The following is a 14,489-nucleotide window of genomic DNA, read 5'->3' as shown; positions in this document are numbered from 1 at the left end:
TTCATCCTCCTCCTCGTCATAGTCCTCCACTGCACGTTGTGATGAGACGAGGCTGGGCTGTGTGTTATCACCCACACCCACTACTGTTTCTTGCTGCAACTCATCGCGCTCCGCCTGCAATGCATCATGTTTGTTTTTCAGCAGAGACCGTTTTAGAAGGCAGAGTAGCGGTATGGTGACGCTAATAATGGCGTCATCACCACTCACCATCTTGGTGGAGTCCTCAAAGTTTTGGAGGATGGTACATAGGTCTGACATCCATCTCCACTCCTCAGGTGTTATGTGTGGAGTTTGACCCATTTCCCGACGGCTTAGGTGATGCAGGTACTCAACAACTGCCCTCTTCTGCTCACATATCCTGACCAACATGTGCAGAGTTGAATTCCAATGCGTGGGGACATCACACACCAGTCTGTGAGCCGGAAGATGCAAACGGCGCTGAAAGCCGGCAAGGCCGGCTGAAGCAGTAGGTGACTTTCGAAAATGTGCAGACAGGCGGCGAACTTTTACCAGCAGATCAGACAGCTCTGGGTATGACTTTATAAACCGCTGAACCACGAGGTTGAGCACATGGGCCACGCATGGAACATGTGTCAGCTGGCCTCGCCTCAAAGCCGCCACCAGGTTCCGGCCATTGTCACAAACGACCTTTCCTGGCTTTAGGTTCAGAGGTGTGAGCCAGTGATCTGCCTGCTGTTTCAGAGCTGTCCACAGCTCTTCTGCATTGTGGGGTTTGTCACCTATGCAGATTAGCTTCAGCACAGCCTGTTGCCGCTTCGCCGAGGCAGTGCTGCAGTGCTTCCAGCTTGTGACTGGTGTGGAGGGCACAGTGGATGAGGATGCGCAGGAGGAGGAGGAGGCTGAAGAGCATGACATTCCGGAGCTGTAGAGTGTGGGTGAAACACTGACTGAGGTAGGGCCTGCAAACCTTGGTGTGGGAAGGACGTGTTCCGTCCCTCGCTCAGACTGGGTCCCAGCTTCCACAATATTAACCCAGTGTGCCGTCAACGAGATGTAGCGGCCTTGCCCACAAGCACTTGTCCACGTGTCTGTGGTTAGGTGGACCTTGGGTGAAACAGCGTTGTTCAGGGCACGTGTGATGTTTTGTGACACGTGGTTATGCAACGCGGGGACGGCACACCGGGAGAAATAGTGGCGGCTGGGGACCGAGTAACGTGGGACAGCTGCCGCCATCAGGTCGCGGAATGCTTCTGTCTCCACCAGCCTAAAAGGCAACATTTCCAGCGCAAGCAGTCGCGAAATGTTAGCATTTAGAACTGTGGCATGTGGGGTGTTGGCAGTGTATTTGCGCCTGCGTTCAAAGGTTTGCTGAATGGATAACTGAACGCTGCGCTGGGACAAGGACGTGCTTGATGATGGTGTTCTTTCTGCGTAGGCAACTGCAGGTGCAGGAGTGGAGGAGGCTTGTTCGCAGGCAGCATGGACAGGGGATTGGCTCGCATGCACAACCAGCGAAGACGTAGCAGTGACATCAGCAAGCACTGCTCCTCGACTCTGTTGTACTTCCCACAAAGTCGGGTGCTTGGCTGACATGTGCCTGATCATGCTGGTGGTGGTCAGGCTGCTAGTTTTGGTACCCCTGCTGATGCTGGCACGGCAGGTGTTGCAAATGGCCTTTTTTGAATCATCTGGATCCAACTTAAAAAACTGCCAGACTCGGGAAGACCTAACATTTGTACAGGCACCTTGTGTCGTCGTGTTGTTCCGGGGAACGGTTGCCTGACTTCTGCCTGGGGCCACCACCCTGCTTCTTACTGCCTGTTGTGATGCTACGCCTCCCTCCCCCTGTGCACTGCTGTCCTCGCTCTGCATATCCTCCTGCCAGGTTGGGTCAGTTACTGGATCATCCACCACGTCGTCTTCCTCTTCCGCACCCTGCTCCTCCTCCTGACTTCCTGATAATTGTGTCTCATCATCGTCCACCACTTGTTGAGACACGTTGCCAACTTCGTGAGAACGTGGCTGCTCAAATATTTGGCCATCTGTACAGACGATCTCCTCATGACCCACTTCAATATGAGCTGGCGAGAGGCCAGAATGTGTGAATGGAAACGTGAACAGCTCTTCCGAGTGTCCAAGTGTGGGATCATTAATGTCCGAGGAGGACGTGTACTCAGCCTGGTGGTAGGAAGGAGGATCAGGTTCAGAAATGTGCGGTGCAGTATCACGGCTACTGACACTTGACCGTGTGGAAGACAGAGTGTTTGTGGTGGTGCCAATCTGACTGGAAGCATTATCCGCTATCCAACTAACAACCTGTTGACACTGGTCTTGGTTCAAGAGCGGTGTACTGCTGCGGTCCCCAAGAATTTGGGACAGGACGTGCGAGCGACTAGATGTGGCCCTTTGTTGTGGCGAAATTAGAGCTTGCCCACGACCTCGGCCTCTGCCTGCACCACCATCACGTCCACTTCCTTGTTCCTTGCCAATGCCCTTGCGCATTTTGCAATGCTGTGCACTGCTGACGTGTATATTCACTACTTGTGCGTTATATCAAAGTGTGTGGAAATTGCACACAAGTGCACCTGTACGCTGCCACCAACAGGCACACACGTGCGGTTTTAAAAACCAAGCACGGACGCAATAATAACCTAACAGGTTTTTTTGGGGAGCGACAATTACAGTACAGACAAGTCAGACACTATCTGGACTGTTTTACACTGTGTACACCAGCCCCAGATATGAAGGCTGGTATACGGTCACCACTACCCTGCCTGCCTGCCTGCCTGTATACTGGTACAATAGTCCTGACAAGGACTCTTTTGGTCACTAGCCTGTATTCAGACCTGGCTATACCCTGCCTGTATATAGCAACAATAGTCCTGAGAAGGACTCTGCTACTGTACGCCGACCTGGCTATACCCTGCCTGCCTGTATACAACTAGAATAGTCCTGAGAAGGACTTTTGGTCACACTGTTTGCAGCCCTGCAACTGAAAAAGCTATAAAGGGCCGCAAAGCTTTCCCTGAATCAGCGACACTCTCCCTACACTGACTGTCAGAATAGCTGTGAGCAGAGCACAGCGCGCCGGCCGATATAAAGGCTCGGTGACGCTGTGCAGGCCGGCCAATCACTGCAATTCCACAACTAACAGGGCTGTGGCATTGCAGTGGTCTGCCAGCCAATCCCTGCATGAGGGCTGGCTCTCAAAAGAGCGCCAACATGCAGAAATGAAGACCACGAGTAAAGCACGAGTATCGCGAGATTACTCGGTCCCCGCCGAGCAGCCCGAGTACCGCGATACTCGTGCGAGTACCGAGTAGTGACAAGCATGCTCGCTCATCACTAATTTTTAGAACAGGGAGATGGAAAAAGAGCTTGCTCTGTCCACTCCACGCATTGACCTGGTATTGCAGTACCTCCAGGAACGGTGCACCCCTTCTTAACCCAGTTTCCAAAAGCAGAACTCAATTCACCTGATTCATATTAGCACGATTAACGAATTGAAAGAAAGCAAGCAACTTCATATGCACCTCAATTTGGCCCATTCACTTTTCACTTTTTACTTGCTTTATTCATCCAAATAGCAAACTCATCACCACTCAACTTCACCAACTCTGCTATGTCCCGTGCAGTATCTTGTTCTCAGTCTAATCTAGATCATGTGCAATTGAATGGAATAGATCCCTTTTGGACAAAGTGGAGTCAGCTGCTGCAGTGACCACAGGTGTGTTGCAACCTGCTGCATAGCCTGATACCGCAATATAAGGAACGTCAAATACTAAGAATGGGCGACCTATGAAAGAATTAGTACTTTCATTAAGTATACTAAACCGGCTAATTGGGAATAGACAAACTGTAAAAAGCCCTCTGAGAAAGCCCCCCCTCTAACCTTTGTTAGTACGCTTTTCTGTGGTCTGCCTGTTGATGTATTTTCCGTTTGAACAGTGCACAACATGAAGAGACGGAACACTGGCGGCTTGTCACAATGCCCCCCGATGACATCACAATAGCGCTGCTGCCTAGAAAGACAGCTGCACAGCAGAAATTGCTCTTTGGGTAGGAGGGTGGGCTAGTGGAAGGAGGGGTCAAGCCGTTTTTTTCCCGGGTGGTAGGGGGATCACAGGACAAGGGATGCGGGGGGTGAGAAGGGTTCAGAGGGCAGGGTTTGGGGGCTGGGAAGTGAAGGGAAAAGATTAGGGTTTGGGGATGATGAAAGGGCTTTCTACAGGTAAGGATGGCAAAGGGTGGCAGTGACGGAAAGTCAGGCGACCTGTCCTGTCCGTCTTTTTGTATCATGAATTGGAAAGACTGCAAGGGGCAGGGGAGGTGCTTGTGCCCAAAAGGAGGAGTTATTCAGATTCATTGCAGTGGGCGGCGGCTGCAAAGCGCACCATTCTTCGTGTTTTTGCTGTGCAAAGCAGCCTTTTCAAGGGTTGGCTTGGGTGACAAAATGTCTTCTGTAGGCGTGGGTTTGTCTCCCTCTCACTCTCTCTCCCTAAGATGTGTCCGGCTGAGGCCAGGGTGCCACTCGAGGCCCAAACCAATTCTGGTTATCGCTTCTCGGCCTTTTGGCTAAGATCAAGTGTAGTGTTGTTCGAAGAGGTGGTTTAAGCTCCAGGCCACCTTAGTACAATGATACAATGCACACTGGAAGGTTGCGCTTGCTAGTACTCTGGGTGGATAGTATATTCATCTAGAGGAAAACATGGCCCTACCAGGATCGAGGCTATTAGACTGAGTAAGGGTGGGGGGCTATGGTACAACGTGCCCCAGGACTGACGACCCTGGAGTGAGTCTGAGCTTGCTGGCTTGGGACCCCGGCAAGCCTTGGGCTCTGTAGCACACCGTACCTTGCCTTTTCATACTTTTTGAGCATATTACCCTATCCCGGCCTTCTGGCTAGGAAGGGAAATTTTTACAATCCCGGTCGGAGGTCTGGTCAGCTTTGGGCTGAGAAACTAACACCCGGTTGGAGGTCTGGGTCAGCTTCGGCTGAGAAACCAACACCCGGTTGGAGGTCTGGGTCAGCTTCGGCGGAGAAACCAACACCCGGTTGGAGGTCCGGTTAGCCTTGGGCTGAGAAACCAACACCGGTTGACGGTCCGGGCAGTTTCGGCTGCGAAACCAACAACTAGTAGCTCTCTACTCCACTTGGGTAAGATGCCTGGGTGGACGCTGGGAGCAACGACAAGGCTCAACCAGGCTTCGGCTTGGGGGAGCACCGAAGATCCCTGACCCTTGCTGTGGCCTTCTGGCTCGGAGGGACGGGGTTGATTTTTGGGGACCCTCTCCTCACGGTGGGGTCCACACGAATCCTAGCCTTTGCACTGTTTTTGGTGTGACTTCGGTCATGCATTTTTTGTGGTGCTTTGGAAAGCTTCATTAAATCAAAAATCTGTTCTTATCAGTTTAATATCTGATACGTCCCCTATCTGGGGACCATATATTAAATGGATTTTTAGAACAGGGAGATGGAAAAAGAGCTTGCTCTGTCCACTCCACGCATTGACCTGGTATTGCAGTACCTCCAGGAACGGTGCACCCCTTCTTAACCCAGTTTCCAAAAGCAGAACTCAATTCACCTGATTCATATTAGCACGATTAACGAATTGAAAGAAAGCAAGCAACTTCATATGCACCTCAATTTGGCCCATTCACTTTTCACTTTTTACTTGCTTTATTCATCCAAATAGCAAACTCATCACCACTCAACTTCACCAACTCTGCTATGTCCCGTGCAGTATCTTGTTCTCAGTCTAATCTAGATCATGTGCAATTGAATGGAATAGATCCCTTTTGGACAAAGTGGAGTCAGCTGCTGCAGTGACCACAGGTGTGTTGCAACCTGCTGCATAGCCTGATACCGCAATATAAGGAACGTCAAATACTAAGAATGGGCGACCTATGAAAGAATTAGTACTTTCATTAAGTATACTAAACCGGCTAATTGGGAATAGACAAACTGTAAAAAGCCCTCTGAGAAAGCCCCCCCTCTAACCTTTGTTAGTACGCTTTTCTGTGGTCTGCCTGTTGATGTATTTTCCGTTTGAACAGTGCACAACATGAAGAGACGGAACACTGGCGGCTTGTCACAATGCCCCCCGATGACATCACAATAGCGCTGCTGCCTAGAAAGACAGCTGCACAGCAGAAATTGCTCTTTGGGTAGGAGGGTGGGCTAGTGGAAGGAGGGGTCAAGCCGTTTTTTTCCCGGGTGGTAGGGGGATCACAGGACAAGGGATGCGGGGGGTGAGAAGGGTTCAGAGGGCAGGGTTTGGGGGCTGGGAAGTGAAGGGAAAAGATTAGGGTTTGGGGATGATGAAAGGGCTTTCTACAGGTAAGGATGGCAAAGGGTGGCAGTGACGGAAAGTCAGGCGACCTGTCCTGTCCGTCTTTTTGTATCATGAATTGGAAAGACTGCAAGGGGCAGGGGAGGTGCTTGTGCCCAAAAGGAGGAGTTATTCAGATTCATTGCAGTGGGCGGCGGCTGCAAAGCGCACCATTCTTCGTGTTTTTGCTGTGCAAAGCAGCCTTTTCAAGGGTTGGCTTGGGTGACAAAATGTCTTCTGTAGGCGTGGGTTTGTCTCCCTCTCACTCTCTCTCCCTAAGATGTGTCCGGCTGAGGCCAGGGTGCCACTCGAGGCCCAAACCAATTCTGGTTATCGCTTCTCGGCCTTTTGGCTAAGATCAAGTGTAGTGTTGTTCGAAGAGGTGGTTTAAGCTCCAGGCCACCTTAGTACAATGATACAATGCACACTGGAAGGTTGCGCTTGCTAGTACTCTGGGTGGATAGTATATTCATCTAGAGGAAAACATGGCCCTACCAGGATCGAGGCTATTAGACTGAGTAAGGGTGGGGGGCTATGGTACAACGTGCCCCAGGACTGACGACCCTGGAGTGAGTCTGAGCTTGCTGGCTTGGGACCCCGGCAAGCCTTGGGCTCTGTAGCACACCGTACCTTGCCTTTTCATACTTTTTGAGCATATTACCCTATCCCGGCCTTCTGGCTAGGAAGGGAAATTTTTACAATCCCGGTCGGAGGTCTGGTCAGCTTTGGGCTGAGAAACTAACACCCGGTTGGAGGTCTGGGTCAGCTTCGGCTGAGAAACCAACACCCGGTTGGAGGTCTGGGTCAGCTTCGGCGGAGAAACCAACACCCGGTTGGAGGTCCGGTTAGCCTTGGGCTGAGAAACCAACACCGGTTGACGGTCCGGGCAGTTTCGGCTGCGAAACCAACAACTAGTAGCTCTCTACTCCACTTGGGTAAGATGCCTGGGTGGACGCTGGGAGCAACGACAAGGCTCAACCAGGCTTCGGCTTGGGGGAGCACCGAAGATCCCTGACCCTTGCTGTGGCCTTCTGGCTCGGAGGGACGGGGTTGATTTTTGGGGACCCTCTCCTCACGGTGGGGTCCACACGAATCCTAGCCTTTGCACTGTTTTTGGTGTGACTTCGGTCATGCATTTTTTGTGGTGCTTTGGAAAGCTTCATTAAATCAAAAATCTGTTCTTATCAGTTTAATATCTGATACGTCCCCTATCTGGGGACCATATATTAAATGGATTTTTAGAACAGGGAGATGGAAAAAGAGCTTGCTCTGTCCACTCCACGCATTGACCTGGTATTGCAGTACCTCCAGGAACGGTGCACCCCTTCTTAACCCAGTTTCCAAAAGCAGAACTCAATTCACCTGATTCATATTAGCACGATTAACGAATTGAAAGAAAGCAAGCAACTTCATATGCACCTCAATTTGGCCCATTCACTTTTCACTTTTTACTTGCTTTATTCATCCAAATAGCAAACTCATCACCACTCAACTTCACCAACTCTGCTATGTCCCGTGCAGTATCTTGTTCTCAGTCTAATCTAGATCATGTGCAATTGAATGGAATAGATCCCTTTTGGACAAAGTGGAGTCAGCTGCTGCAGTGACCACAGGTGTGTTGCAACCTGCTGCATAGCCTGATACCGCAATATAAGGAACGTCAAATACTAAGAATGGGCGACCTATGAAAGAATTAGTACTTTCATTAAGTATACTAAACCGGCTAATTGGGAATAGACAAACTGTAAAAAGCCCTCTGAGAAAGCCCCCCCTCTAACCTTTGTTAGTACGCTTTTCTGTGGTCTGCCTGTTGATGTATTTTCCGTTTGAACAGTGCACAACATGAAGAGACGGAACACTGGCGGCTTGTCACAATGCCCCCCGATGACATCACAATAGCGCTGCTGCCTAGAAAGACAGCTGCACAGCAGAAATTGCTCTTTGGGTAGGAGGGTGGGCTAGTGGAAGGAGGGGTCAAGCCGTTTTTTTCCCGGGTGGTAGGGGGATCACAGGACAAGGGATGCGGGGGGTGAGAAGGGTTCAGAGGGCAGGGTTTGGGGGCTGGGAAGTGAAGGGAAAAGATTAGGGTTTGGGGATGATGAAAGGGCTTTCTACAGGTAAGGATGGCAAAGGGTGGCAGTGACGGAAAGTCAGGCGACCTGTCCTGTCCGTCTTTTTGTATCATGAATTGGAAAGACTGCAAGGGGCAGGGGAGGTGCTTGTGCCCAAAAGGAGGAGTTATTCAGATTCATTGCAGTGGGCGGCGGCTGCAAAGCGCACCATTCTTCGTGTTTTTGCTGTGCAAAGCAGCCTTTTCAAGGGTTGGCTTGGGTGACAAAATGTCTTCTGTAGGCGTGGGTTTGTCTCCCTCTCACTCTCTCTCCCTAAGATGTGTCCGGCTGAGGCCAGGGTGCCACTCGAGGCCCAAACCAATTCTGGTTATCGCTTCTCGGCCTTTTGGCTAAGATCAAGTGTAGTACGGCCTTTTGGCTAAGATCAAGTGTAGTGTTGTTCGAAGAGGTGGTTTAAGCTCCAGGCCACCTTAGTACAATGATACAATGCACACTGGAAGATTGCGCTTGCTAGTACTCTGGGTGGATAGTATATTCATCTAGAGGAAAACATGGCCCTACCAGGATCGAGGCTATTAGACTGAGTAAGGGTGGGGGGCTATGGTACAACGTGCCCCAGGACTGACGACCCTGGAGTGAGTCTGAGCTTGCTGGCTTGGGACCCCGGCAAGCCTTGGGCTCTGTAGCACACCGTACCTTGCCTTTTCATACTTTTTGAGCATATTATCCTATCCCGGCCTTCTGGCTAGGAAGGGAAATTTTTATAATCCCGGTCGGAGGTCTGGTCAGCTTTGGGCTGAGAAACTAACACCCGGTTGGAGGTCTGGGTCAGCTTCGGCTGAGAAACCAACACCCGGTTGGAGGTCTGGGTCAGCTTCGGCTGAGAAACCAACACCCGGTTGGAGGTCCGGTTAGCCTTGGGCTGCGAAACCAACAACTAGTAGCTCTCTACTCCACTTGGGTAAGATGCCTGGGTGGACGCTGGGAGCAACGACAAGGCTCAACCAGGCTTCGGCTTGGGGGAGCACCGAAGATCCCTGACCCTTGCTGTGGCCTTCTGGCTCGGAGGGACGGGGTTGATTTTTGGGGACCCTCTCCTCACGGTGGGGTCCACACGAATCCTAGCCTTTGCACTGTTTTTGGTGTGACTTCGGTCATGCATTTTTTGTGGTGCTTTGGAAAGCTTCATTAAATCAAAAAATCTGTTCTTATCAGTTTAATATCTGATACGTCCCCTATCTGGGGACCATATATTAAATGGATTTTTAGAACAGGGAGATGGAAAAAGAGCTTGCTCTGTCCACTCCACGCATTGACCTGGTATTGCAGTACCTCCAGGACCGGTGCACCCCTTCTTAACCCAGTTTCCAAAAGCAGAACTCAATTCACCTGATTCATATTAGCCCGATTTAATGAATTGGAAGAAAGCATACGTCTTCATATGCACCTCAATTTGGCCCATTCACTTTTCACACTTCCTCCTTTTGTTTTTTATCTTTCACACTTTTTACTTTCTTTATTCATCCAAATAGCAAACTCATCACCACTCAACCTGACCAACTCGGCTATGTCCCGTGCTGCAGTATCTTGTCCTCTGTCTTATCTAGATCATTTGCAATTGAATGGAATAGATCCCTTTTGGACAAAGTGGATTCACCTGCTGCTGCAGTGACCACAGGTGTGATAAGATCTAGAATTGGCATCTGGTGCGATCTCTCCGCTTCCACTCCAAATAAAGTTACCTGTTTATTCCTATCATGCATTGGTTTTTGGTGTTTTCTTTGAGCAATGATGATGGCTTCAGTGATCTGTTGGCTCCCCCTCCTGGAGGAAGAGTTTGCTTGCTCTTGGACATTCTAAAAGAGAGGTCATGAGAGACATTTAGCTTCTGAGCACAATTGGGGACAGTCATGGGTGATGAATGATTTGCAACCTGCTGTGAAGCCTGATACCGCAATATAAGGAACGTCAAATACTAAGAATGGGCGGCCTATGAAAGAATTAGTACTTTCATTAAGTATACTTAAACGGCTAATTGGGAATAGACAAACTGTAAAAAGCCCTCTGAGAAAGCCCCTCTCTAACCTTTGTTAGTAAGCTTTTCTGTAGTCTGCCTGTTGATGTATTTTCCGTTTGAACAGTGCACAACATGAAGAGACGGAACACTGGCGGCTTGTCACAATGCCCCCCGCTGACATCACAATAGCGCTGCTGCCTAGAAAGCTAGCTGCGCAGCAGAAGTTTCTCTTTGGGTGGGAGGTGGGCTAGTGGAAGGAGGGGGCAAGCTTTTTTTTTTTTTTTTTTTTCCCGGGTGGTAGGGGGATGATAGGAGAAGGGATGCGGGTGGTGAGAAGGGTACAGAGGGCAGGGTTTGGGGGCTGGGAAGGAAAGGGAAAAGATTAGGGTTTGGGGATGATGAAAGGGCTTTCTACGGGTAAGGATGGCAAAGGGTGGCAGTGACGGGAAGTCAGGCGACCTGTCCTGTCCGTCTTTATGTATCATGAATTGGAAAGACTGCAAGGGGGAGGGGAGTTGCTTGCGCCCAAAAGGAGGAGTTATTCAGATTCATTGCAGTGGGCGGCGGCTGCAAAACGCACCATTCTTCTTGTTTTTGCTCTGCAAAGCAGCCTTTTCAAGGGTTGGCTTGGGTGACAAAATGTCTTCTGTAGGTGTGGGTTTGTCTCCCCTCACTCTCTCTCCCTAAGATGTGTCCGGCATAGGCCAGGGTGCCACTCGAGGCCCAAACCAATTCTGGTTATCGCTTCTCGGCCTTTTGGCTAAGATCAAGTGTAGTATCTGTTCTTATCAGTTTAATATCTGATACGTCCCCTATCTGGGGACCATATATTAAATGGATTTTTAGAACAGGGAGATGGAAAAAGAGCTTGCTCTGTCCACTCCACGCATTGACCTGGTATTGCAGTACCTCCAGGACCGGTGCACCCCTTCTTAACCCAGTTTCCAAAAGCAGAACTCAATTCACCTGATTCATATTAGCCCGATTTAATGAATTGGAAGAAAGCATACGTCTTCATATGCACCTCAATTTGGCCCATTCACTTTTCACACTTCCTCCTTTTGTTTTTTATCTTTCACACTTTTTACTTTCTTTATTCATCCAAATAGCAAACTCATCACCACTCAACCTGACCAACTCGGCTATGTCCCGTGCTGCAGTATCTTGTCCTCTGTCTTATCTAGATCATTTGCAATTGAATGGAATAGATCCCTTTTGGACAAAGTGGATTCACCTGCTGCTGCAGTGACCACAGGTGTGATAAGATCTAGAATTGGCATCTGGTGCGATCTCTCCGCTTCCACTCCAAATAAAGTTACCTGTTTATTCCTATCATGCATTGGTTTTTGGTGTTTTCTTTGAGCAATGATGATGGCTTCAGTGATCTGTTGGCTCCCCCTCCTGGAGGAAGAGTTTGCTTGCTCTTGGACATTCTAAAAGAGAGGTCATGAGAGACATTTAGCTTCTGAGCACAATTGGGGACAGTCATGGGTGATGAATGATTTGCAACCTGCTGTGAAGCCTGATACCGCAATATAAGGAACGTCAAATACTAAGAATGGGCGGCCTATGAAAGAATTAGTACTTTCATTAAGTATACTTAAACGGCTAATTGGGAATAGACAAACTGTAAAAAGCCCTCTGAGAAAGCCCCTCTCTAACCTTTGTTAGTAAGCTTTTCTGTAGTCTGCCTGTTGATGTATTTTCCGTTTGAACAGTGCACAACATGAAGAGACGGAACACTGGCGGCTTGTCACAATGCCCCCCGCTGACATCACAATAGCGCTGCTGCCTAGAAAGCTAGCTGCGCAGCAGAAGTTTCTCTTTGGGTGGGAGGTGGGCTAGTGGAAGGAGGGGGCAAGCTTTTTTTTTTTTTTTTTTTTCCCGGGTGGTAGGGGGATGATAGGAGAAGGGATGCGGGTGGTGAGAAGGGTACAGAGGGCAGGGTTTGGGGGCTGGGAAGGAAAGGGAAAAGATTAGGGTTTGGGGATGATGAAAGGGCTTTCTACGGGTAAGGATGGCAAAGGGTGGCAGTGACGGGAAGTCAGGCGACCTGTCCTGTCCGTCTTTATGTATCATGAATTGGAAAGACTGCAAGGGGGAGGGGAGTTGCTTGCGCCCAAAAGGAGGAGTTATTCAGATTCATTGCAGTGGGCGGCGGCTGCAAAACGCACCATTCTTCTTGTTTTTGCTCTGCAAAGCAGCCTTTTCAAGGGTTGGCTTGGGTGACAAAATGTCTTCTGTAGGTGTGGGTTTGTCTCCCCTCACTCTCTCTCCCTAAGATGTGTCCGGCATAGGCCAGGGTGCCACTCGAGGCCCAAACCAATTCTGGTTATCGCTTCTCGGCCTTTTGGCTAAGATCAAGTGTAGTATCTGTTCTTATCAGTTTAATATCTGATACGTCCCCTATCTGGGGACCATATATTAAATGGATTTTTAGAACAGGGAGATGGAAAAAGAGCTTGCTCTGTCCACTCCACGCATTGACCTGGTATTGCAGTACCTCCAGGACCGGTGCACCCCTTCTTAACCCAGTTTCCAAAAGCAGAACTCAATTCACCTGATTCATATTAGCCCGATTTAATGAATTGGAAGAAAGCATACGTCTTCATATGCACCTCAATTTGGCCCATTCACTTTTCACACTTCCTCCTTTTGTTTTTTATCTTTCACACTTTTTACTTTCTTTATTCATCCAAATAGCAAACTCATCACCACTCAACCTGACCAACTCGGCTATGTCCCGTGCTGCAGTATCTTGTCCTCTGTCTTATCTAGATCATTTGCAATTGAATGGAATAGATCCCTTTTGGACAAAGTGGATTCACCTGCTGCTGCAGTGACCACAGGTGTGATAAGATCTAGAATTGGCATCTGGTGCGATCTCTCCGCTTCCACTCCAAATAAAGTTACCTGTTTATTCCTATCATGCATTGGTTTTTGGTGTTTTCTTTGAGCAATGATGATGGCTTCAGTGATCTGTTGGCTCCCCCTCCTGGAGGAAGAGTTTGCTTGCTCTTGGACATTCTAAAAGAGAGGTCATGAGAGACATTTAGCTTCTGAGCACAATTGGGGACAGTCATGGGTGATGAATGATTTGCAACCTGCTGTGAAGCCTGATACCGCAATATAAGGAACGTCAAATACTAAGAATGGGCGGCCTATGAAAGAATTAGTACTTTCATTAAGTATACTTAAACGGCTAATTGGGAATAGACAAACTGTAAAAAGCCCTCTGAGAAAGCCCCTCTCTAACCTTTGTTAGTAAGCTTTTCTGTAGTCTGCCTGTTGATGTATTTTCCGTTTGAACAGTGCACAACATGAAGAGACGGAACACTGGCGGCTTGTCACAATGCCCCCCGCTGACATCACAATAGCGCTGCTGCCTAGAAAGCTAGCTGCGCAGCAGAGGTTTCTCTTTGGGTGGGAGGTGGGCTAGTGGAAGGAGGGGCAAGCTTTTTTTTTTTTTTTTTTTTCCCGGGTGGTAGGGGGATGATAGGAGAAGGGATGCGGGTGGTGAGAAGGGTACAGAGGGCAGGGTTTGGGGGCTGGGAAGGAAAGGGAAAAGATTAGGGTTTGGGGATGATGAAAGGGCTTTCTACGGGTAAGGATGGCAAAGGGTGGCAGTGACGGGAAGTCAGGCGACCTGTCCTGTCCGTCTTTATGTATCATGAATTGGAAAGACTGCAAGGGGGAGGGGAGTTGCTTGCGCCCAAAAGGAGGAGTTATTCAGATTCATTGCAGTGGGCGGCGGCTGCAAAACGCACCATTCTTCTTGTTTTTGCTCTGCAAAGCAGCCTTTTCAAGGGTTGGCTTGGGTGACAAAATGTCTTCTGTAGGTGTGGGTTTGTCTCCCCTCACTCTCTCTCCCTAAGATGTGTCCGGCATAGGCCAGGGTGCCACTCGAGGCCCAAACCAATTCTGGTTATCGCTTCTCGGCCTTTTGGCTAAGATCAAGTGTAGTATCTGTTCTTATGGACAGAGTAAAGCGGACGATCATGTACAAGGATCCTCGCAAGGGTGGGAAGGGCGTACCCGATATCCCCACCCTCCTGCGATCCTCCTTCGTATGTGACTGCGTTCGCCGATCTCTGCGAGTCAAGAGAG

General features: G+C 49.4%; 5 non-coding genes and 3 pseudogenes across 5 annotated transcripts; all 8 read left to right on the top strand.

The window, feature by feature from the left end:
* The first annotated feature begins 3,295 nt into the window (after positions 1-3,295).
* Positions 3,296-3,402, top strand: LOC142292705 (U2 spliceosomal RNA; annotated as a pseudogene).
* A 1,916-nt stretch (positions 3,403-5,318) lies between these two features.
* On the top strand, positions 5,319-5,511 carry LOC142293125 (U2 spliceosomal RNA). The gene has a single exon (XR_012751126.1). It is a non-coding gene; the product is annotated as a U2 spliceosomal RNA (small nuclear RNA).
* A 1,916-nt stretch (positions 5,512-7,427) lies between these two features.
* LOC142293123 (U2 spliceosomal RNA) lies at positions 7,428-7,620 on the top strand. Its single transcript, XR_012751125.1, has one exon. It is a non-coding gene; the product is annotated as a U2 spliceosomal RNA (small nuclear RNA).
* A 1,114-nt stretch (positions 7,621-8,734) lies between these two features.
* On the top strand, positions 8,735-8,880 carry LOC142292728 (U2 spliceosomal RNA; annotated as a pseudogene).
* A 645-nt stretch (positions 8,881-9,525) lies between these two features.
* LOC142293212 (U2 spliceosomal RNA) lies at positions 9,526-9,719 on the top strand. The gene has a single exon (XR_012751196.1). It is a non-coding gene; the product is annotated as a U2 spliceosomal RNA (small nuclear RNA).
* Positions 9,720-11,122: 1,403 nt separating this feature from the next.
* Positions 11,123-11,313, top strand: LOC142293065 (U2 spliceosomal RNA). Its single transcript, XR_012751075.1, has one exon. It is a non-coding gene; the product is annotated as a U2 spliceosomal RNA (small nuclear RNA).
* Positions 11,314-12,716: 1,403 nt separating this feature from the next.
* Positions 12,717-12,907, top strand: LOC142293064 (U2 spliceosomal RNA). The gene has a single exon (XR_012751074.1). It is a non-coding gene; the product is annotated as a U2 spliceosomal RNA (small nuclear RNA).
* Positions 12,908-14,309: 1,402 nt separating this feature from the next.
* LOC142292704 (U2 spliceosomal RNA) lies at positions 14,310-14,422 on the top strand (annotated as a pseudogene).
* Positions 14,423-14,489: the final 67 nt, after the last annotated feature.

This window comes from Anomaloglossus baeobatrachus, chromosome 2, assembly GCF_048569485.1.
Source record: "Anomaloglossus baeobatrachus isolate aAnoBae1 chromosome 2, aAnoBae1.hap1, whole genome shotgun sequence".
NCBI lineage: Eukaryota > Metazoa > Chordata > Amphibia > Anura > Aromobatidae > Anomaloglossus > Anomaloglossus baeobatrachus.
This window is presented reverse-complemented; position numbering and strand designations above follow the sequence as displayed.